Consider the following 22966-nt stretch of genomic DNA (forward strand, 5'->3'; position numbering starts at 1 on the left):
AAGGTAGTCCCAGAGACAAGTATGATGAATGGGATAATCTTGTAGATTACAATAGTTAGAGACATTTCCTTCCATCCCCCATTCTCCAAGGACTAGGACTATTCGCTCCATACAAACAGCTGCACATTCCTCAATACCATTATTAGCCAATGCAAGGCCACATTCAGCATGTTAAAATTCCTATAATATCCACATTTGGCAATTTCCTATTGTGTAACTTCAGTTTCAAAAGTTGAAGCTTCGAGTTCCATGTGATTACTTGATAGAGTTTACAAACGGAATTGATTTTCTAAAGCACCATTAAAGGTTGCTCAGTGAGAAACCAAACAATGAGTGCCACAACAAGCAAAACAGCTTTTATGTGGCCCATTGAAAGCATAAAGGGCAGGCTTGTCATCTGCCAGTCAGGCCCCCAGCTTTCCCCCAGGGGCAGGTGGATGTTTTTATTCCTGGTTTGCAGGGATGGAACAGCCAACAGAGAAGTGAAGAGACTGGCCCAGAGCTTAGCTGAATGTATGTGGGAGTCAGAATTAAGCAAGTCAGGTTCCTGGTCTCTCAGGCTCTGGCTTCTGGCTTGGCAAGACCAAAATCCACCTGCCCCTCTCCATTGCCAAAGGTGAGACAAGCTATAATAGTACTATTGTTGTCAATTTGATTTTACCTTTTAAATGTTTTCTTTCTATAATCAAGTCAAAGAAAGCCTCAGAAGGCTGAGTATGGTGGCGTTTACCTATAATACCCATAATCCTAGCACTTGGGAGGTAGAAGTAGGAGGATCATGAGTATCAGGTCAGCTTGAACTACAGAAGGAGAATCTGTTTGATGGTGTGTTTGTAGTCCCAGGTACTCAAGGAAGACTGAAGTCAGTTCATGGCTCTAGATGAGCCTGGGGAAAATGAGAGACTTCATCTGAAATAAAAACAAAAACAAATCTTAAAGTAGAAAGACTGGGGTGTGACTCAAGTGGCAGAGAGAATACTTGCCTAGTAAGCTTAGGAAAAAGAAAGAAAAAGAGAAAGAGATGAAAGAAAAAGAGAAAGAGATGAAAGAGAAGACAAGGGAAGGGAAGGAAGGAGGGGGGGGGGGAAGGAGGAAAAAAATCCTTAATAAACTTCCAGAAAAACTGTAATTCACCTTTCTGTGCATTCTACTCTATTTCCCCATTTTAGTTATTTTCCTTTATTGTTGATATTTTGGGTATTTGCTTTATTGTTTTGACTAATCTGTATTTTATTTTCATCTCTAGGCAAAGACTTTCCCCTATGTTTGATCCTTTCAAACTTTTGCAGAAGTTTACAAAAATTTGGCCCAATGTTTTTAGCCTTTGACATTACTCTGTAACATGTCTCAGACGGCCTTCACACAAGGTTTCCTCTACACATCACAATGGAAAGGCAACACTTGCTCAATGCTGGTTCCTGTCTAGTTGTACCATCTTCCTCTCAAAATCTGCAAAGATCCCCACATACCTGAAGGCTGCTATCTTTAATCCATTTGTTTAGTGAAGCCAGAAAGAATATTAAACTGTTCATATACTAAAGTATGAACAACCAGTGACAGCTTCAAGTGCTCCAAGATCTGAAGCTTTAAACTCTGGAGAAGACCATGTCTGAGGAAAGTTCAGGTGTGTAACCAGTGGAGCGAGATGGGAATGGTATGAGGGATGAGTTCCTGCAATCTGCCCTGTCAGTGGTTCCTAAACTTTAAATGGTAGGGCATCACCTGGAGTCTTGTTACGGGAGGTAATGTGTAAGAAGATTTAATCATCTTCCAGGTGATGCTTCTGGCTGGAGAACTATGCTGAGTGAGCCTTACTTCAACATTATGTGATCTATACACATGAAAAGACGGCTCCCAACAAAGAATACCCATGATGCCCAGAATCAAACAAAATAAATGAGTGTGTGCATGCATGTGTGTGTGTGTGTGTGTGTGTGTGTGCTTGAACTCAAGGCCTCAAGCTCTTCCTTATTTTTCTCACGCAAGGATGATCTTCTACCACTTGAGCCATACCTCCACTCCTGGCTTTTTGCTTAGTTAATTGGAGTTAAGAGTCTCTTAAATGTGTCTGCCCAGGCTGGCTTTAAACCTTAATCCTCAGATCTCAATCTCTTGAGCATGTAGGATTATAGGCATTAAATCACCAACACCACGCTGACCAAATTCAACTTTTAAAGAAAGCTTTCGCCCTTCAGCCTGAAATGGTTGACTCTGGGTAAATAGGATAGAGATTTTGGCAAAGTTGCCTGGTTTTGTGATTCTCTCAGGACTCCACCAACTTGGGGGCAGTTTATAAAGGACATTGTTGTTGTGTTTAGATTGGAGGATTGTTAGCCAGCACTCTAATTGACCTCAGCTGTCACAATGGTACACAAAGAGATGTCACTTGGTACCCAGGGACCAGCCACTGTGGGGTTTACAGATCAATATCCACACCTTGAACTGCACTTGAAAGCAAATTAAAAGCTAGTACAAACCACATGGCACACAGGCCAAAGTCTAAGCAATAATTTGCAAAACAAGAAATTCTTTAATTAGAATCAATAGGAGATGACTCTTGTTTTTTTGTTTTCTTCCATCCTACCTAGCATGCCAGTGATTTTCTTTCCCTTTCAGGCATTCCAGCTGTTTGTTTGGGGGAGGGGACGGAGGCTAGTACAATACTGATTGATGGGACTCTGCTTTGTTCTCATAACCAATACTTCTCCTATGGTTTGGCCCACTGACTACCCTTTCCCCAGGGGATTCTCCCAAAATTCTCCAGCCCAGAATCTTAATCTAAATGTGAAATTCCACTTCCTTACCCCCACCCCCAGGTGATAGGCATCTGAATTCCTAGAAGCAGATAAGGCAGGGGACTTAAACAATAGGTTCCTGGACCTTCCAGTCCTGGACTATAAACTTGGGGAACTCTTTGAACGATCCAGCTACCTGGGACTCTGGCCACCACCCATTATCCCTACTTATGTCCCATAACCCCTGCCATCATTACACCATGCCTCAAGTCTCCTGACTCTCTTCAACACCCCTCTTCAACTTTCCATTAAAGTTGATCGGGACTGTTGAGGTCATTTTCTGCTTTCTTTATTCTAATACCCTTGTGACTCAGTTTCCCAACACTGATACTCTACAAACCTGAACATTTTACAAACCTATATAAACAAGAACTTATTGCCATGTGGAAAATATATGAGCCAATTTGTGGACACACCTAAACTCCAGCTTTCTTCTTTCTTTCAGCAATGTTCGCTCAAATTAATGTGTGTGTGTGTGTGTGTGTGTGTGTGTGTGTGTGTGTGTGTGTGTGTGTGTGTGTGTGTAAGAGAAAGCAGGAAAAAGGAAGATAGAAGCTAGCCACCAGTGGCTCACACTTCTAATGCTAGCTACTCAGAAAGCTGAGATCTAAGGATCAAGGCTCAAAGCTATCCTGAGTAGGATTTTATGTGAGTCATTTATCTCCAATTAAAGACTAAAAAGCTGAATGTAGAGCTGTGGCTCAAGTGGGAAAGCACCAGCCTTGAGCAAAAAAGTTAAGCGACAGAATCCATGCTCTGAGTTCAAGCCTTACTACCAGCACAAAGAAGAAGGAAGAGGAGGAGGAAGTGAGATAAGTGGAAAAGGGGAGGGAGAGGAGAAGAAAACAGAGAGAGAGTGGAGAGGAAGAAAAGAGGGAGAGGCACAAGGAGGGGGAGAGAAGGAGGAGGAGAGAAGGAGGGAAAGGGACAAGGGGAAGGAAAGGGAAGAGGAAGGGGAGGGGAGTGAGAGGAGAGGAGAGATCCTTTTTCACCTGTAAAGAAACAGAGTGCATTGTTTCCATTGTGAACACACACACACAAATGATGTGCTGTGAGGATAACCACCTCTGTCTCTAGTGTGGGTGTGGGTGTGTTCCTCTGGTATGAAATGCAGTGGATCTGAATATTTTGTTTTCTGTGGAATCAGAATCCAAGCACAGGCTTTTCAGGTCTGGAAGAACACAGCTTTTCCCTGTCTCTCACCCTTCCAAAGAGAGCTTGGGAGTCAGGCCTGGCTACCTCTTCCATTCACAAACACCTGTAGATTTTTGATGAATGTAAACATCTTTGTTTCTGTTTATCTTCCTCTTTTCTTTTAGCTACTTCAGCTGTGGTTTCATCCTTCTTGATGCCAAGTCATGGGCCATTGTTCTAAGTCAGTTACGAGGTCTTTAGGTTAAGCAGTGATTGAGACCATAAACAGTTGGTGATGGCTTCCTATTGCACCCATAGAGATTGTATAACCCTAGAAAAGGAAAAACAACACAGCACTTCTCTAAAATTTGACTTCTCTGTTTCTCTTTCTTTCTTTCCTTCTGTCTGTCCTTTCTTTTTTCCTTTCTTTCTTCCATTCTTTCTTTCATGTCAGTACTAGAACTTGAACTCAGGGACTCATGTTCTAGCTTGGCTTTTATGCTGTTCATTTGAGGCCTGGCACTCTACCACTTGAGCAACACTTGTAATTCTAGTTCTTCACTGGTTAACTGAAAGTAACTGTCTCTCAAACATTTTCTGCGTGGGCTGGCTTCAAAATGAGACCCTGAGATCTTAGCCTCCTAAGTAGCTCTAGGGTTATAAGTATGAGCCAGAGTCTCTGTTTGAAAAACTCAAGTGAATTTTGGTTACTATGACCATGAATACCCCAGGATCATATCATCGAGTAGAAAAACAAGACCAATTCCTATTTATGTGTCATCTGTATTTTGGAAAGTGGATCAGTTTCCTGTTCTAAGCCAGAAAGTATGTAAACATGTGTTGATAACATTAATGTATTTTCAGTTAAAGTATTTATTCCACGTCTTTACAAATGTACAAATAATACCCCAAATCATCACCACCACTGACTCATTTTTATAAAAATCCTTACGTGGGACCTTTTCTTCCTCACCAACTTCCTAATCTAATAATCATTTTCTTTGGAAGGGTGGCGACAGGATTTGATGTGACAAAAGTTTAGATTTCCAGCAATCATCACATAGCCATTTAACAGCCTTCAGGAACTGAACTCCTTTAACCAATTAATGGAAGACTACTTCATACCCCCCAACATATGTTATGAACTCTGGGAAATTCAAAGCTGCTTACAAGAAGAAACAAGAGGAACATGAATGCAAAGGCTGGTGATATTTGATTATACTATATTGTAAAATGCTTATTGCAAAAAAAGAGAGTGCCACTTTGATCTTACAGAATTTCTAGATTTTGGTGAGGCACCAGTAACTCACACTTGTAATCTTACTACTCTAGAGGCTCAGACCTAGAGGATCAAGATTTGAGGCCAGCCAAGGCAGAAAACTCCTTGAGATTCCATCTTCAGTTAACCAGAAAACAAATCTAGCGATATGGCTCAAGTAGTAGAGCACCAGCCAAAAATGTGAGGCTCAGAATTCAAGCCCTAGTAACAGAAAAGAAAAAAGTTCAGATTTTATTTTTTTAGTCAAAGTCTCATTATGTAGCCTAGGCTGACCTAGAATTCATTATGTAGCCTGAACTGACCTCAAATTTGCAAACCTTCCAGTCTTGGCCTTCCTACTGCTGGAATTATAAGCATACACCACCACACCTGCCTCCAAAAATTTCAAATTCTACATCAAGCATCCTGATTCAGATTTTTTTCCCTGTACCTTGGCTAGGCAAGAAGGGAAAGCCACTTCCACAGAGTAGGAAGGGAACAGGTTTGGCACTCTGGGAGCTAAACTATGCGAACTTGGCCCGATTCCTTTCCTTCTCTTAAGCTTCAGTATTTTGACCTGCAAAATAAAGATGAAAATATCCACAGAGAAAGGACTCAATCCTCCAGCTAAAAGCCACGGTCTGGAGCTGGCAAGGGGAAGTTTTGTAAGTGGTAGCAATTGTTATTATATAACGATTCCAGCCCTTCTCAACACTTGGCCTCTTGCTTTGGATAAAGCCACTGCGGTGGGTCTCACACGAGTGTGGGTCAGGAATCAGCTTTCAACATCCTCTTCTAAATTATCTCTGTTCTCTGTTTGGGGTTTTTGTAAGTGAGTTCTGTTCCCTCATTCCTGCCCCCCCCCTGCCCCCCACCCCAATCACTAAATTCAGAACGTTCCTACTTTATTTTCCTCTTTTATTTTTTGGCCAGTTCTGGGGCTTGAAGTCAGGGCCTGGGCACTGTCCTTGAGCTTCTTTTACTCAAGGCTAGCACTTGGCCTCTTGAGTCACAGCACCACTTCCAGCTTTTTCTGTGTCTGTGGTACTGAGGAATTGAACCCAGGGCTCCATGCATGCTAGGCAAGCATTCAACGAGTAAGCTGCATTCCCAGCTCCTCAATCTTCCTCTTCTGAATAATCATTCATCTGTGAAGGAAGAACTACCTCTGATATTTGAATGGGATTTCTAACTTTTCCAGGTGCTTTTGTGTCTCTTTGTGCTTTTATTCTTCTGAAACTTGTAAGAACTGTAAAATACCAGTGCTTATTTTCTCATGCTGTACAGTAGGAAGAAAGCACAGGGGTTTTCACCATTTGCTAAAGGTCACAACAACCAGGCTTCCACAAGACTCCCATGTTCACCCAGCTCTTCTTCCCCACCTTTTTCTACATGACTTCCATGTGTGTGATTTCCACCACAATGCTGCGCCTACCTAGAGCTGATCTCATTTATTTCTCTGCTTTACCAAGAAACCATTCGGAGCATTCCATTGTGCAAATGGTGAGATCGTTGGCAATCTTCTATTTATTCCTTCAGGAAGTATCGAATGCCATTTGCCAAGCCTTCTTCTAGGCACTCAACACAGGGTTAAACAGACAATTTCTACCCTCATGAAGTTCACTTGCTGCTGAGACAAGCCTCCCAATAAACAAATAAGTAAAATATTTGTACTCTTAGGGATTGGTAGGGAGAAAAATCAAGCAGGGAAGAGGGATGGAAGGTGGAGGTGGATGTTGTCCGTAAGCCTGCGGTGGGGAGAGAGGCGATGAGATTTTAGATCACATGGCACTGCAAAGGTGGCCTCTGAGTGAAGATTGAAGGACAAAAGGGAGCTAGATGTTGGGACATCTGGAAGAAGAAAGTTCTGAGCAGCCTCGGCCAGCAGAAAGGCCAGAGCTGGATGTGTTCCTGAATGGATTGAGAAACAGCAAAACTGGCGGAAGAGCCTCAGCCCAGGGAGCTAATGAGCTGAAAACAGGAATAGGCAACAAAGCCAGGGAAGTCAGAGCCAGAGCAGGTGGGGCCTTGGGAATCCTTGTAAAGGATTTGCTTTTGTTGGGAGTCAAAGGCAAAGCCACTGCAGGGGTTGGAGTGGTGGAGTGTTAAATGACTTTCACAGCTGTTCTGTTGAGCACAAACTCAAGGGAAATGGAGCAGGAGGGAAGCATTGAGCGTTGTTGAGGGAGCCAGACACTCCTCTAGGTGCTTGGTGTTAGTTGATAGCACCCTCACCTCCCACCTATCCTCTGATGAGCTATGGGAAACGCATACACTGTCATTAAGAACATCAAGGCCTTGTTAGTGTCTTTTTGACCAATAATCTGTAGGCCAGTCTAAGCTAAGCTTCTGAAGACTTTTGTAAAGCATTAGCTAGTGCTTTTACTTCAATGTGTGTGTGTGTGTGTGTGAGCACGCGCGTGTGTGCGTGCGCACATGTGCATTTGCATACCAGTACTGGGGCTTGAATGCAAGACCTCATGCTCTCACTTGACCTTTTCCTCAAAACTGGTACTCTACCACTTGAGTGGCACCTCCATTTCAGGCTTTTTTATTTTTTTTTATGGCTCTTTGGTGGTAAAGGTCTAAAGGACTTTTTTGTCCAGGTTGGCCTCAAACTGCAGTCCTCAGATCTCAGCCTCCTGATTAGCATGAGTCACTGGTAACCAGCTTTCAATATTCTTAAAGCACACCATTTAGAAAGTTGCTTGGGCTAAAACATCAACTTCTACTATTGACTGGCATTAGCTTGGACTAGGGTCAGCTTTCTGTGGTAATCAGAATGTTGAGGTTGAGAACTAAAACCTACCCATAACTTTTTAAAGGAGAAAAACGGATGAATCCTTGGCAAATGGGGTTTACTCTGAGGACTTAATTTTTTTCAAACCATGGGCCCACTGTGAGAGACAGTCAATTGTATGGTCTTTGGTAGTAATGTAAGGAGAAGCATTGAAACAGGAGATGGCATAGGTTTCATCTCCATTCTTGCCCAGAAATCTCATTCTTGATTCCTGGGTGGGTCAGGGGACGCGTGGTTGGGAGCGATGCAAACCTATCCCTGTGCTTCAAGACCAACCCTAAGGCAAGGAGATAGCGTGGTCGAGGGACAAGGAGCTGCTGCTGAGAACCCACGCTACGGCTGTTTCCTCATCTGTGAAAATAAAGAGATTGATCTTAATGAATCCTGTGTTCCTTCATGGGTAGGTCTCAAAAATAGTATGGATGGGCCTTGTCAAAGGAGAACGGGAGAGAATGATTTCACTTAACCTTTGGTCATGAATCTAGGTAAACCACATAGCACTTAACACATGCACAGCCAGAAAACAGGAGTGTGTATAGTCTTTCCATCAGAGTGACCTAGTAAGTCTATCTTCACAGTTAATCATATTTTCCTAAACTCTGAGTGTAGACAAATATGATAAAACCTGGCTTTTTCCTGACTGCATTTTAGATATGTATTTTAAATCACTGTCCTCTCTAGGCCTTGAGTGGGTGTAAGGCACATTTTAGCTGCAGTTTCCTTACAACAGCACGAAGAATGTGGAAATACTTGTTTTGTTTTTTTATCCATCTCTGGAGTTCACGTGATGTAGTTGGAGAGCCAGCCATACTCTGGGGCTTATCATCTTGGCAGAAAAGGCAACTGTTAGAAGGTCAAACAAGGGCCCATTTCCTCTCTGCTGGCCAGCTGGGATCTTCCATTCCCAGACTGAGTTTCTTTCCTTCAGTTTGGCCTTAAGGCATTGTCCTCTAATAAAATGCAACCCACTGAGAAGATTTTCACTTACGTTGCTCTCACATTAACTGCTTATGATTTGAGTTGAGGCCAGCTTTTGATTAGTAGAGGAAGGGCAAATAGACATGTCCCCTTGGGAGTGAAGAGCTGGTTCCTTGTAGTGGAGAGCATTTCAGAATTCGGGTGCATAGGGCTGGGCATCAAAGTCACACTGTCTCTTCTGTTTCTCATGAACCAGTACAATCTCCCTGGTGGCTTCTACAAGACCCTTATCTTCCTTAACTTGTGTAAGCTCAAAATAGTTTTTTATTCACCCATGCACACATTCTCAACTCTCACTGCCTTTCTGGGTTGGTTGAACGATCATCACAGAGTGTCGAATTTTGAATCTGAGAATCTTAGAGGTCACTTAGCCCAAATTTCTGGTCTACCATAGGCCCCTGAGGGACACATCCCTCTTCGATTTGCAGCCTTCCCAGTAACAAAGACCTCCTCCATAAGGCATTGTTTTAAATGATGGATTATTCTCCTTTAGGAAGTTCTTCCTTTTACTGAATCAAATGTTTTCTCTCTGAGCTGTGATTGTCACATTGGCACTCCCTGAATGACTAGTGGGTCTCAGTGTTTAACTACAAATATCCTCACCTGGTCATCAAAGTCCTCTCTTCCCTCTGCCATTTCTTTTACTGATCTAGTTTTTAATGGTCTAATCTTCATTTGAAGAAAAAAAAAAACACCTTAATAACCACACATCTGACATGCCTACACTTATTTCAGAAGAAAAAGAAGGTTGATCCCTTCTCCAAATCTGAGGTCTCTAGAAGAAACCCTGGTATGGCTCTGATATTCTCCCAAAACAGAATTCTAAGCTTAGAAGGACTGGCTCATTTGTTATTAAAGGTTCATTTCCAGTATTTGACATCTGATAACCTTTTCTAATAGTTTTAATATCTTACTGAAAGTTAAACCAGAATGGATATTTTGACATGAAACCCCAAAGGAAATAGCTTTTCTATCCAAATTAACTACAAAATCAGGAAAAACTTTTAAGTGTTTCTGCAACAGACTATACAAGCTTGCCTACTGTATTTAACTGGGCTCTTCATGACATCTAGTGGTGAAACATGGGAGAGTTTCCTTTCCTCTGAAAACAGTTGACAACACCGGGAGATCATTGTAATCTTGTGTTTTTTTCCCTTGGATATTGTGTTTTGTGAAATTAGAAATTGCATTCATTTCTAATCCATTATTAATCAGATGCCCATCTGTATTTTAATCTTTTTTGTTGTTTTATATCTTCTATATTTTGGTCTAATTTCAAATCAGTCATGCCTATTTTTTTCCATAGAAATGAAAAATACCATTTTTTTTATAGAGGTAAAGAAAAGCATGTTGGATGAACATAAATAACAAAATTTTGACTTAAAAACAGCCTTTAACATTTTTCTGCATAAATGTGTCTGTCTTGAAATGTGGTTTTAAGATTTTTTGATTGCTGGGAAAGCTGTCTTGTATAGCTAACCCTGAATGCATTGTTATTCACAATTAGAAGTAGATAAATTTCACAAGCAGAGAAGCTGACAAGTCTTTAAGACTTCACACTTAGTTTTGCAGGAAGAGCTGAAGTTAATTAGAAGTGATTATACACACATTGCATGTGTGTGCGTATTTGTGTTGTTGCACGCAAATACCACAAAGGCCCTGGGAAGGTTGGGGTTTTTTTTTTAAACGTTTTAAAAATAAACATAATCTCCTTCCCATGTGTTGCTATAAGCCCAGTAAATCTAGGAAGCTCAGCAGGGTTGAACAAGGTCATTTCTTGTCAGGACTCCAAGGGGGAGCAGGAAGCAACCCTGGGCATCAGATACTGGCATCCTAATCCCTGCTCAGCACGAGCTTCCCAGGCATGTGGGACGGTCGTGCCAGCGACGACACACTGGCAGACTGAGGCTTTGACGCCAGCTATGATCAGTCTCAGCACCTTGGCTCTCTACCTACAGTGCCCCGGCACGACGGAAATGCAGTCTCTCCCTCATAAGCAAGGCAGATTTCCAACTGTGCATGTATCTTATTACTCATAAACAAGAAAGTAGTCTTAAAAACATACTGAATTATACTTTCAAAGTTCAGTAATTTTTCTAGATTTATTCTGGGTTTTGTTGAAATACATGCATGCATATGTTCATTATATATGTGTATATTGCTCTGGGTCCTTGTTGAATTTTTATATATGCATATATTTATATACATACATATCTTCATATGCATGTATATACATATACCTGGGGTCCTGTCCCTGAGCCATTTTGCTAAAGGCTAGCACTCTACCTACCACTTTGAACCATAGCTCCACTTCAGGCTTTTTGGTACTTACTTGGAGATGGGACTCTCATGGACTTGAATGACTGAGCAGGCTTTGAGTCTCAATCCTCAGATCTCAGCCTCTTGAATAGCTAGAATTACAGGCCTTGAGCCACAGGCTTCCAACAAAACATATTTTTAACATTTATATGTAACAAATGGATAAATATATTCATAGATTTAAATTCAACAAAACCTAAACGAAATGGAGATTTTGTGTTTGTGTATATTTATGTATATATCCATTGCTCTGCCACTACAAAGAATAAACCAACAAAATACTAAAAGACATTACACATGAGTGTGGACAATTATCTCCAGTAGCTCCCTGTGGGAGGCACTTGGAGACTAGGAGGTAGGGTAGAAAATGGCAATGAGGAATTACTGCTCTCCATATCCTCATATAGTCTTTTGTTTTATTATGTTTTAGCAAGGATTTATCTTAGCACAAGATAGAGAGAAATGGAGAAGGGAAGCATTCCTTCTCCCAGGGTAGAAAATGAAAATTAAAGACTCAAAATGGTAGCTCTTATCAGTACCTTTCATACTTCTTGAGCTGGGCAAATAACACTTGGTCTAGCAACTCCGAATCCTCAGACACTGATTTTGAGTAGATAAGTTGGGTGAAGCCTAATGCCCAGGACTTCTCTTTGTCCACCTTGTCTATCTCTACCCATTTACAAAGAATTCCCAGATTTTTACCATTTCAAAGAAGATAGGGCATGCCAAAACAAATGGATAAGCGGGACACCAATGGCTCAAGCTTATAATCCTAGCTACTCAGGAGGTTGAGATATGAGGATCATGGTTCAAAGCCAGCCCAGGCACAAAAGTCCTCATGAGATCTCCAATTAACCACTCAAACCGTAGTAGTGCTATGGCTCAAAGGAGGAGCACTAGCTTTAAGCACAAACAGGCTAAGGGAAAGCACCCAGGCCCTGAGTTCAGGCCCCACAGCTAACCAAAAAAAGGGATAATGTAAGTAGAGATGTATACATCTTAGAAAGAAGCCAGGCCTGGTTATATGCATTTGTAATCTCAGCTATTCGGGAGGTAAAGACACAAAATAAAAACAGATAAAGAAAAACATATATGAAAGCTGAGTATCGGGCTTATGCCAGGCTTATGCCTGGGAGGCAGAGTTCAGGAGGATCTGTTTGAGACCAACCTAAGCAAAAAATTTGTGAGACTCTCATCTCAACAAATAAGCTGGGTGTGGTGGTACATAAGGAATGATGAGATTAGGAGGATCATATTTCCCAGTTACCCCAGGCAAAAAAACTTTTCAAGATCCCATTTCAACAGAAAAAGTTGAGTGTGGTAGTATGTGCCTGTCAACTTAGCTATGATGGGAAACATAAATAGGAGGATCACAGGTCAGAGGAGCCCAGCCAAAAGCCACAACATCTCATCTCAAAAATAACCAGAGACCTGTGGCTGGGAATGTAGCTCAGTGGTAGAGTGCTTGCCTCACATTCATGAGGCCCTGGGCTCCATTCCTCAGCACCACATAAGCAGAAAAAGCCAGAAGTGGCACTGTGGCTCAAGTGGTAGAGTGCTAGCCTTGAGCTGAAGAGCTGAGGGACAGCACCCAGGCCCCATGACTGACAAAATAATAATAATAATAATAATAATAATAATAATAATAATAAATAATAAATAACAAGAGCCCTGAGTTCAAATAATAATACAAAGCACTTACATGACCCATCCTGGACTTTGATCAAATCATCTTTATGAAATTAGCCTTAAAGAGAATCAAAGAAATAAAAAGATATTTTAGAATGAAAGATAGGACAAAATTTGACTGTGAACAGAATACAGGAAAGTCCTTTAATCCTTTAATGACACCTTCAGAGTAGCTTTTTATTTCTCTTATAAAATGTTGCCAACAAAAGCTAACGCCATTTCCTCTAAATTCAGGAATGAGACAAGGATGTCTACTCTCTCCACTCCTAGCTAGAGCAATAAGGCAAGATGCAAACGTAAAGAAGATCCATATAGGGAAAAGTGAAGTAAAATTCTCCCTCTTTGCAGATGACATGATCCTATATTTATTTATTTTTATTGTGAAAATACTGTACAGAGGGGTTACAATTACATGGATAGGATAATGAGTACATTTCTTATCAAGCATTGTAGCCTCCTCCTTTGTTTCTCCTTCCCATCCCTTCCCATCCTCCCCCTGTCCCCCACCCAATCCTCCCCACTCTTCCTCCCCCTACACCAAAGTTGTAAAGTTCGTTTTCAACATAACGACTTGTACATCTCATTGTTACAGTGGGTCCACCTGTATCCCTATTTAAATGATTTGTTTTTCCCCTTCCCCTCACAAATTATATCGTCATCAAATACAGTGAAAGCAGGGGTTATACTGTGGGGGAGGGAGATACAAAGCAACAAAGAAATAATCTTATAAATGTGTTAGAAACAATCGCATGAAAGAAAAAAAAACATTTGAATAGATATCTTAGAGTTCATTTCCCTAACATCACCTTATCTGACCTTTTCTGCTTGACTCCGACATATACTAGATATTGCAAATAAGGGAAACCATGGGACCTGTTTCTTTGGGCCTGGCTTACTTCACTTAATATAATTTTTTCCAAGCCTTCCTATTTCCTAACAAATGGGGCAATGTCATTCTTTCTGATGGAGGCATAGAATTCCATTGTGTATATATACCACATTTTCTTGATCCATTCATCTACTGAGGGGCATCTGGGTTGGTTCCATATCTTAGCTATAGTAAATAGTGCTGCAATAAACATAGTCGTGCTGGTAGCTTTAGTGTGATCTTGTTTGTAAACATTTGGGTAAATGCCCAAAAGTGGGATTGCTGGGTCATAGGGGAGCTCTATGTGGAGTCTTTTGAGGAACCTCTATACTACTTTCCAAAGTGGTTGAACAAGTTTACACTCCCACCAACAATGCAGTAAGGTTCCCTTCTGCCCACATCCCCTCCAGCATCTGTTGTTATTAGAGTTCTTGATTTTAGCCATTCTAACTGGTGTGAGGTGGAATCTCAATGTTGTTTTGATTTGCATTTCTTTTATGGTTAGGGAGGTTGAGCATTTCTTCATGTGTCTATTGGCCATCCTTCTTTCCTCTTCAGAGAAGTTTCTCTTTAAGTCTATGATCCTACATTTAAAGAAGCCCATAGACTCCACTCCCAAGTTGCCAAAAATTTGGCAAAGTAGCAGGGTATAAAATTAACCCTCAAAATCAATGGCTTCTCTGTATGCCAATAATGAGAAGAGCAAAGCTGAAATCAGGAAAGCAGCTCTTTTTGTGAAAGTCTCCCTCCCCAAAACAAAATATTTCCAAATTAACTTAACCAAAGAAGGAAGGACATCTATGATGAAAACATTAAAAACCTGAAAAAGGAAATTAAAGCAGAACTAAGGAAGTGGGGAAACCTTCCATGCTCCTGGATTGGGAAGATTAACATCATGAAAATGGCAATACTGCCAAAGGCTATCTACAAACTCAATGCAATACCCATCAATATCCCAAAATCATTCTTTAATAAAATAGTGGAAGCAATTCAAAAATTCATATGGAATAATAAAAGACCCCAAATAGCAAAAACAATTATTAGCAGGAGGAACAGTACTAGAGGAATATCAATAACAAACTTCAAACTCTATTACAAAGCTATAGTAATAAAAACAGCTTGGTATTGGCACAAGCCTGAGGACCAGTGGAATAGAACTGAAGACCCAGAAATGAACCCACAGACCTATAGCCACCTAATCTTCAATAAGGGAGCAAAAAAAAAATAGAATGGAAGAAAGACGTCCTCTTCAGTAAATGATGCTGACAAAATTGGTTAAACACTGTAAAAAACTAAAATTAGATCCTTCTATATCACCCTGCACCGGAATCAACTCCAAATGGATCAAAGACATCGAAGTAAAAGCATACACCCTGAAAACATTACAGGAAGTAATAGAAAAAATTCTAGGGCTCCTTGGCATAGGTTGAAATTTTCTTAATAAAGACCCAGAAACACAACAAATCGAAGAAAGGTTGGACAAATGGGATTGCATTAAACTGCAGAGCTTCTGCATGGAAAAGAACATAGCTAGTAAGATCAGTAGAAAGCCCATGGACTAGGAGAAGATCTTCACTAGCTATACAACAGACAAGAGCCTCATATCTAAAATATACTTAGAACTCAAAAAATTAAATCCCCCAACAACAAATTCTCAAAGAAAGAACAACCCCATTAATAAGTGGGCTAAAGACTTAAAGAGAGTCTTCTCTGAAGAAGAAATAAGAATGGCCAATAGACACATGAAGAAATGCTCAACTTCTCTGGCCATAAAAGAAATGCCAATCAAAACAACATTGAGATTCCACCTCATCCCAGTTAGACTGGCTATAATCAAGAAATCTAATACAATAGATGCTGGAGGGGATTTGGCCAAAAACGGAACCCTATTACACTGTTGGTGGGAGTGTAAACTTATTCAACCACTCTGGAGGTTCCTCAAAAGACTACACATAGAGCTCCCCTACAATCTAGCAATCCCACTTCTGGACACTTGCCCAAATGATCACAAACAAGACCATACTAAAGCTAACAGCACAACTATGTTTATCGCAGCATTATTCACCATAGCTGAGTTATGGAACCAACCCAGATGCCCCTCAGTAGATGAATGGATCAAGAAAAAGTGATACACACATACACACACACACACACACACATACACACACACACACACTGGAATTCTATGCTTCCATCAGAAAGAATGATACCATCCCATTTGTTAGGAAATTGAAAGATTGGAAAAAAACATATCAAGTAAGTCAGACCCCCAAAAAATATAGGTCCCATAGTTTCCATCATTTGCAATAATTAGTATATATCTAGGATAATTTTATCAGATGAACAGAAAAAGCTCAAAAGCTATGTACATATGACCACATAAGATGATGCTAAGTGAAATGAACCCCAAAATATGGACATGAGATCTTTCTTTGTTGTTGTTGTTTTTAATGTATCATTGTTTCCTTTGTATGTTCTTTCCCCCTATGGTATATTCCCTGTTGTCACTGTACTTGATTTTGGTATCCTGCGTCTTGTATATACATTTGTTTAATTTGGGAAGGGGAAGGGGAATAACAAAATGCTGAAACAAGGACACAGGATGACCCACTGCAACAATGATACCCACAAGACAGTATATTGGAAATGAACTTTACAACTTTGGGCAGGGGAGGGGGGGAAGAGTGAGAGAGGTGGAAGAAGGAAGGGATAATGGGAGAACAACAAGGGAGTGGGTAACAATGCTTGACAAGAAATGTCCTCATTGCCTTGCTCATGTACCTGTAACTCCTCTGTACAGCATCTTTACAATAAAGTAAAACTTAAAAAAAAGACTACACATAGAACTTCCCTATGACCCAGCAATCTCACTTCTGGGCATTTACCCAAATGACCACAAACAAGGCCATACTAAAGCTATTATTTACCATAGCAGCATTATTTACCATAGCTAAGATATGGCACCAACCCAGATGCCCCTCAGTAGATGAATGAATCAAGAAAATGTGGTATATATACAAAATGGGATTCTATGCCTCCATCAGAAACTATGACATTGACCCATTCATAAAGAAATGGAAAGACTTGGGGAAAAATCATATTAAGTGAAGTAAGAGAGACCTAAAGAAACATAGATCCCATGGTTTCTTTCATTTGAAATAACTGGTATATGTTGAGGATAGTCCTAGAAGATGAGCAGAATAGCTCAACAGCTATGTACATAGAACCATATAAGATGATGCCATGTGAAAGAAATTCCAGCCATGGAAAGAGGAGGTTTTTCTTTGTTATTATTGTTTTCAATGTACTATGTAATTTCTTTTTTCTTTTGTGTTTTTTCCCTATGGTTTATCCCCTGTTGTCACTGTATCTGATTTTGGTACCCTGGGTACTGTATATACACTTATCTGAATTAGGGAAGGGAAGGGGAACTACAAAATGGTGAGACAAAGGACAAAGGGTGAACCAGTGCAACAGCGATACTCACAAGACAGTATGTTGGAAATGAACTGTACAACTTGGCAGGGGGTGGGGAGGACTGGGAGGGAGGGAAAGTGGGAGAAAAATGAGGGGGGTAACAAGTTCAACCAAAAATGTACTCACTATCTTATGTATATAACTCTAATCCCTGTGTATATTACCTTGACAATAAAATTAAATTTTAAAAAATGTTGCCAATAATCTCCCAAGCCTTCTATTTTCATGTAAAACTATGTAAGACTATAAAATGTTCAAAATTCTATTGTCAAAAGGGCTTCAGAACCATTTAATCTCCTAACACTTCCTTTTTTAAAAAATGTTTTTTATAGTAAAAATACTGTGTAGAGGGGCTACAGTTACATGAGCAAAGTAATGAGTATGTTTCCTATCAAGCATTGTTGCCTCCTCCTTTGTTTTTCCCCTACCATCTCTTCCCTCCCACCTCCACAACTATTAACCAAAAGATTCTTGGTATTACCATGTTCTTAAAATTAAGCACTATAAACAGTTTCCAATTTAATGGGCTAACAGTTGACTATCTCTATCATATGTAATGACTACTCCTTTATTACTTATCTATCTGCCTTTTCTTCCTATGTCTCTATTTACTATGCTTTCTAGTCACTTCTGATTCTTTGATATTTTTGTGTTCCCTGGCATTTGCTATATTTCATTTTTTTTTGTTTTTCCTCTTGAAGCACCCATTTATATATTTACTTCAACTTCCATCCTCTAAATAACTCATAGTTCCTTATTTCAACTTTCACTAATTCTTTATTTTTATTTTTTTGTCCGTCGTGGTTCTTGAACTCAGGGCCTGGGCACTGTCCCTCAGCTCTTCAGCTCAAGGGTAGCACTTTACCACTTGAGCCACAGTGCCATTTCTGGTTTTCTGAGTGTTTTATTGGAGATAAGAGTCTCTGGACTTTCATGCCCAGGTTGGCTTTGAACCATTATCCTCAGATCTCAGCCTCCTAGGTAGCTAGGATTACAGGCATGAGCCACCAGTGCCCAGCTTAAATAATTCTTAATTCATTACTTCTAGTCCTAAACTCTATATGCTCCTTTGTGCCTATGTGCCTCTCACATGCTACAACTGTATCTCAAGTACACTGTTCAAGACAGTATATACAGAACCATGCTCATCTTCCTTCTGAACTTGTGGCTTCCCCAGACACACATTTTTCCATCTATACATAAGAAGGAAAACACTTGTGAACCACCATGTTCTCCTCTGCCTACTGCCTCACATTCTCCTCTGGTGAGTGAAGGATGAAGTTTGATCTCCTTCATTTGGCAAGAAGAGCCCTTTATTCTACTTACTGCTACTCACTTGTTCAGCTTCATCCCTCCTTCATTTCCAAAAGAAATACATCTATGCAGCCACCATGTACTGAGTTGTTTCTTTATTTTGCTAAATTTTCTTTCTCTTTTTAAAAATTTATTTTCAGTGTGTGTACAGAGGGGCTACAGTTACATATATAATATAGTGCATTTCTTACTGAACTTGTTCCCTCTTTCCTCATTTTTCTTCCACTTACCTTCCCTCCCAACTGCTGCCCCCCTGCTCCCCTGCCCTCCCCCCCCCCCCGCCAGCCAAGTTGTACAGTTCATTTTCAACATATTGTCTTCAGAGTTCCTTACCTTGTTACACTGCAAATTCCAAGCTAATCCTTTTGTTCATGGAATACGATTATTTGTTCAACATTGTGTTTAATAAGACACCCAAGAAACTGGTTTAGTATGTACTAGGGGCAAAATTATTGATTTAGTGCCTATAACCTAGTAGGGCTAATTAGACAAAAGTAACCACAAGTAACCTAATAGATATCAGGTTGGGATGAATACAGGGTTTACACCAGAAAAAGAGGAATAGATAATTGTTTGATTCTATCAATTTTGCTTGGACTGGAAAATTGCAGATAAATAAGAACGTGTCAGATGGACAAATTAACTCAGAGGAAGACATATCAGGATACACTGCTAGTAACTGCTAGTGCTACAATGCAGACTGGAGAAGCCATGACAGCAGGGAGAGACTGGTGAAGAAACAGTTTCTGGTTATCTCTCCTTTTGGAGGTTGTCAGAAGAAACTATGTAGAAGAAACATTGCAGAGGCCAGATCAGAGGGTGGAGGAAGGCAATTAGAGGCTACGTCTTCTGCTGAGCAAGAAATGATGCCCTGAAATGCAGTGATGGTGAGATGAAAGCAGGATATAGAAGAAAGATAAATACTTCTCCTTGGTCCAGATACAGCAACGTAAGGTGCATTTAATCTTCATTACAAGCCTAAGAGGTAGACAGATGTTCCTTATTTTTACACAAGAGAAAACTCCAAAGGTTATTTTCTCAAAGTGACAAGTGAAGGAGCAGAGATAAAACCTCAAAGATCTTATTCCTAAGTAGCACAGTGAGTAAGTATGTCCAAGTACAAACCAACAAATTACATTTTCACTCTAAGTTTGGCCTGTTCAGCTTCTCAGTATTAACTCTATAGTAAATGAACTTCTTCCCAGAGAAAAGCTTAACCAAAGCAGGAGAAACATAACAGTTTGAAGGTTACATATCTTGACTTTAATATTATCTGAACTTTATACAATTTTAATAGTGCATCTAAATTTAATTCTCATTATTTTATAGTTACTTAGTTTAGTAAAACATTCTTCAATTAATAATTTCACACAGGCTGTAGGCTTAAACATGACCTTAGCTTACTAAAATTACCTCTGTCCATTTGTACCTTTGGTGCTAGGCATATATTATGGTCTGAAGACAAACCAATTTTAATTTTAAAGCGAGTTTTAAATGATATCAATACTTTCTTATGCAATATGGAAATACCTGGGTAATAAGTTTGATTGCCTATTAGATGCCATAGTGTGTGTATAATAAAGCATATGTAAAAAATTAAAGCATATATTATTTATATGTAAAAAACTTTTTGGTGTTTCAGGGGCTTGAACTCAGGGCCTCAAGCTCTTGCCAGCTTTTTTGCTCACAGGTAGAATACCCCATTTGACACATGCCTCCATTGTTTGCTTTTTTGCTGGTTAATTGGAAATAACCGGCTCATAGATTTGTCTGCCTAAGCTGGCTTCAAATCTTGACCCTCAGATCTCGGCCTCATAAGTAACTTATTGAGCCATAGATGCCTGGCATCTTTCAATTTTTTTTTTTTTTAATACATGAAATGTACTCACTACCTTACTCATGTAACTGTAACCCCTCTATACACTATTTTTACAATAAACAAACATTAAAAATACATGAGACCCGATGAGGTATAAAAGCTAAAGGTTTTTCTAGTGGTTGGTTGAACTTTACAAACTACTTAGGAATAAAAAGAACAAAAATTAATCTAATCTACTAACCTGCTCTATGCATCATATCAATAGAAGCAACATTGGTAAGCCCCTATTTTGGGGGGGGAGGTGGTAAGCACATGCACACACTGGTTCTGAGGCCTTGAGTTCAAGGTCTCATGGTTTTTTTTGCACTCAAGGTTGGTGCTCTACCACTTGAGCCACAGCTCCACATCCAGGTTTTTGCTGGTTAACTGTATGTAAGGATCTCAGATTTACTTGGGGGGCTTTAACCTCAAGCTATAGTCTTAGTTTAGGAATATAGGTGTGAGCCATCAGCAATATTATTTATTTTTACAAGGGAGAAGACATAAGTAAGTTACTTACCTCCAGTTCTTTATGTTTACTATAGTATTAAAGATTTTAAGCTTGACTGTGTTTTGGAAGGTGTGCATCAGGAGGATCATGGTTTGAAGTCTGCTTGAACAGTTAGTGAGAACCCTTCTCAACAAACAGGGCATGTTGGCAAATGCCTGTAGGATCTACTATGTGGTAGGACTGTGGTTCCAGGACAGCCTAGGGACTGAAAAAAATAATTAAAAATCAAGAGATCTGAGTATGGCTCAAGTGGTAGAGTGTCTGCCTAGCACCAGTGAGATCCTGAGATCAACCCTAGCTCCACAATGAGGAGAGGAGAGGAAAGGGGAGAAAAGAATAGGCATGAAGGAGAGTAGATAGGAGGATAGGAGATGTTAAGAAAGAAGGAATCTGTGTGACATTAAAAGGGAACATGGAAAGATCTAAACTGCTTAGGATTTGAATTGAGGGCCTCTGCTTGTTCACTGCTATCATGCTTTATCACGAGCCACACCTCCAGTCTGGCACTTTGCTAGTTAATGGGAGATGGGAGTCTTCCAGGCTTTTCAGCCTGGGCTGGCTTCAAAACTCAATCCTCTAATCTCAGACTTCTGACTAGTTTGGATCAGTCTTGAGCCACCTGCACATAACTCCATTTTGGATTTTTTGTCTCTCCACCTCCTCAAATATAAAGTGTTAAGTGAAGCAAAGAATGAAATGCTGAAATGCACATTAAGAGCATACCTATAAACTGCAAAACATGATGTAGATATCCTCATTGAATCAAGATAAGACAGGTTTAAACTCACACATCAATGCTGAACAGAATGCTAAGTGGCTAAGTACTGAGATAGGGGAAATTTGGGACTTGATGACAAAGAGCCATAGGGACACGGGAGTGAGTGCGCCTGTGCTATTCCTCAACCTTTAGCAGATACTTTGTACTACAATACTTCCGTTTCACTGCTGGGTCTCACTGGACAGCATCCTGATGTAAAATTAACAAAAACATGCAAACAGGATTCTCATTTTGCTAACAAGATAAAATTTAATGAGTTTTCTAGAAAGTACTACTGAGTGGCTCTTGTTAAAATAACTTAGGTTGCCTTTTAATTTTTTAAAATACTCTTCAGTGTTTACAAATAGATGTATTAATTTAGGAAAAATGTCATTTCTGCTTGGTATTTTAAATAAGCTTAAATACCCATGTTTTATTTGTAACAGTAAAACTTCCCATAAGTGAAGTTATTGTTACCTATAAACATGTTTTCATTATTTACAATTTGAGTAATTATGGAATGTCTTACAATCAACTGAGTTATAGGAAAGTCACACAAACAATATAAATCTAATGCTCAGTCCTTTACAAAGATCACTTTTACTGGGTTTTTTAACTGTCAAGATATAAATAGGCAGAGTTCATCAGTATCTAAGATGAGGCACTTTATAACAATTACCCCAAAAGGTTAAGTGTACAAAAATATTAACTAAAACCCTTGATATTAATCTAATCTTATCCTTAATTTCAGGCATAATTAATCTGACATGGTCTATATTAGGAGTATTATAAACTTTTATTTTTTTGCCCTCTGTCACCAACTTGACCCAAGGCAACAAAGTTGTGAAATACATACAATATAGACATCACCAAGACAAGTTACTGTGTTCACATACAAATGAACTAAACATTACCTAATGACACTTGGGTTCGGGAAAGTGACTACTTAAACAGTAAAACTTCCACATAATTTCTGCATAATTCACATATAAATACATTGGTCTCCAAAGGGCAAATGGTATTTACCATATTTCTAGACAAGAATGCTCTTAAATGTATTAACCAAGTCATAATTCTCTTAAAATACTGAATTTAACAAACACTCAAATTTGAAAATTAAACTTGCCAACACCTACTAACTTACAGCTTTAAGACTAAAATATACAGATGTTTAGTCAATAGTTCTCAATTAGTAAAGAAAATGACTG

General features: G+C 39.7%; 1 long non-coding RNA gene across 1 annotated transcript; it reads left to right on the forward strand.

The window, feature by feature from the left end:
• The first annotated feature begins 8096 nt into the window (after positions 1 to 8096).
• Positions 8097 to 22868, forward strand: LOC122104291. The gene is made up of 3 exons (XR_006146907.1): positions 8097 to 8108; positions 12273 to 12274; positions 22383 to 22868. It is a non-coding gene; the product is annotated as an uncharacterized LOC122104291 (long non-coding RNA).
• Positions 22869 to 22966: the final 98 nt, after the last annotated feature.

This window comes from Dipodomys spectabilis, unplaced genomic scaffold (assembly GCF_019054845.1).
Source record: "Dipodomys spectabilis isolate Male_0828 unplaced genomic scaffold, ASM1905484v1 ptg000024l, whole genome shotgun sequence".
NCBI classification, from domain to species: Eukaryota; Metazoa; Chordata; class Mammalia; order Rodentia; family Heteromyidae; genus Dipodomys; species Dipodomys spectabilis.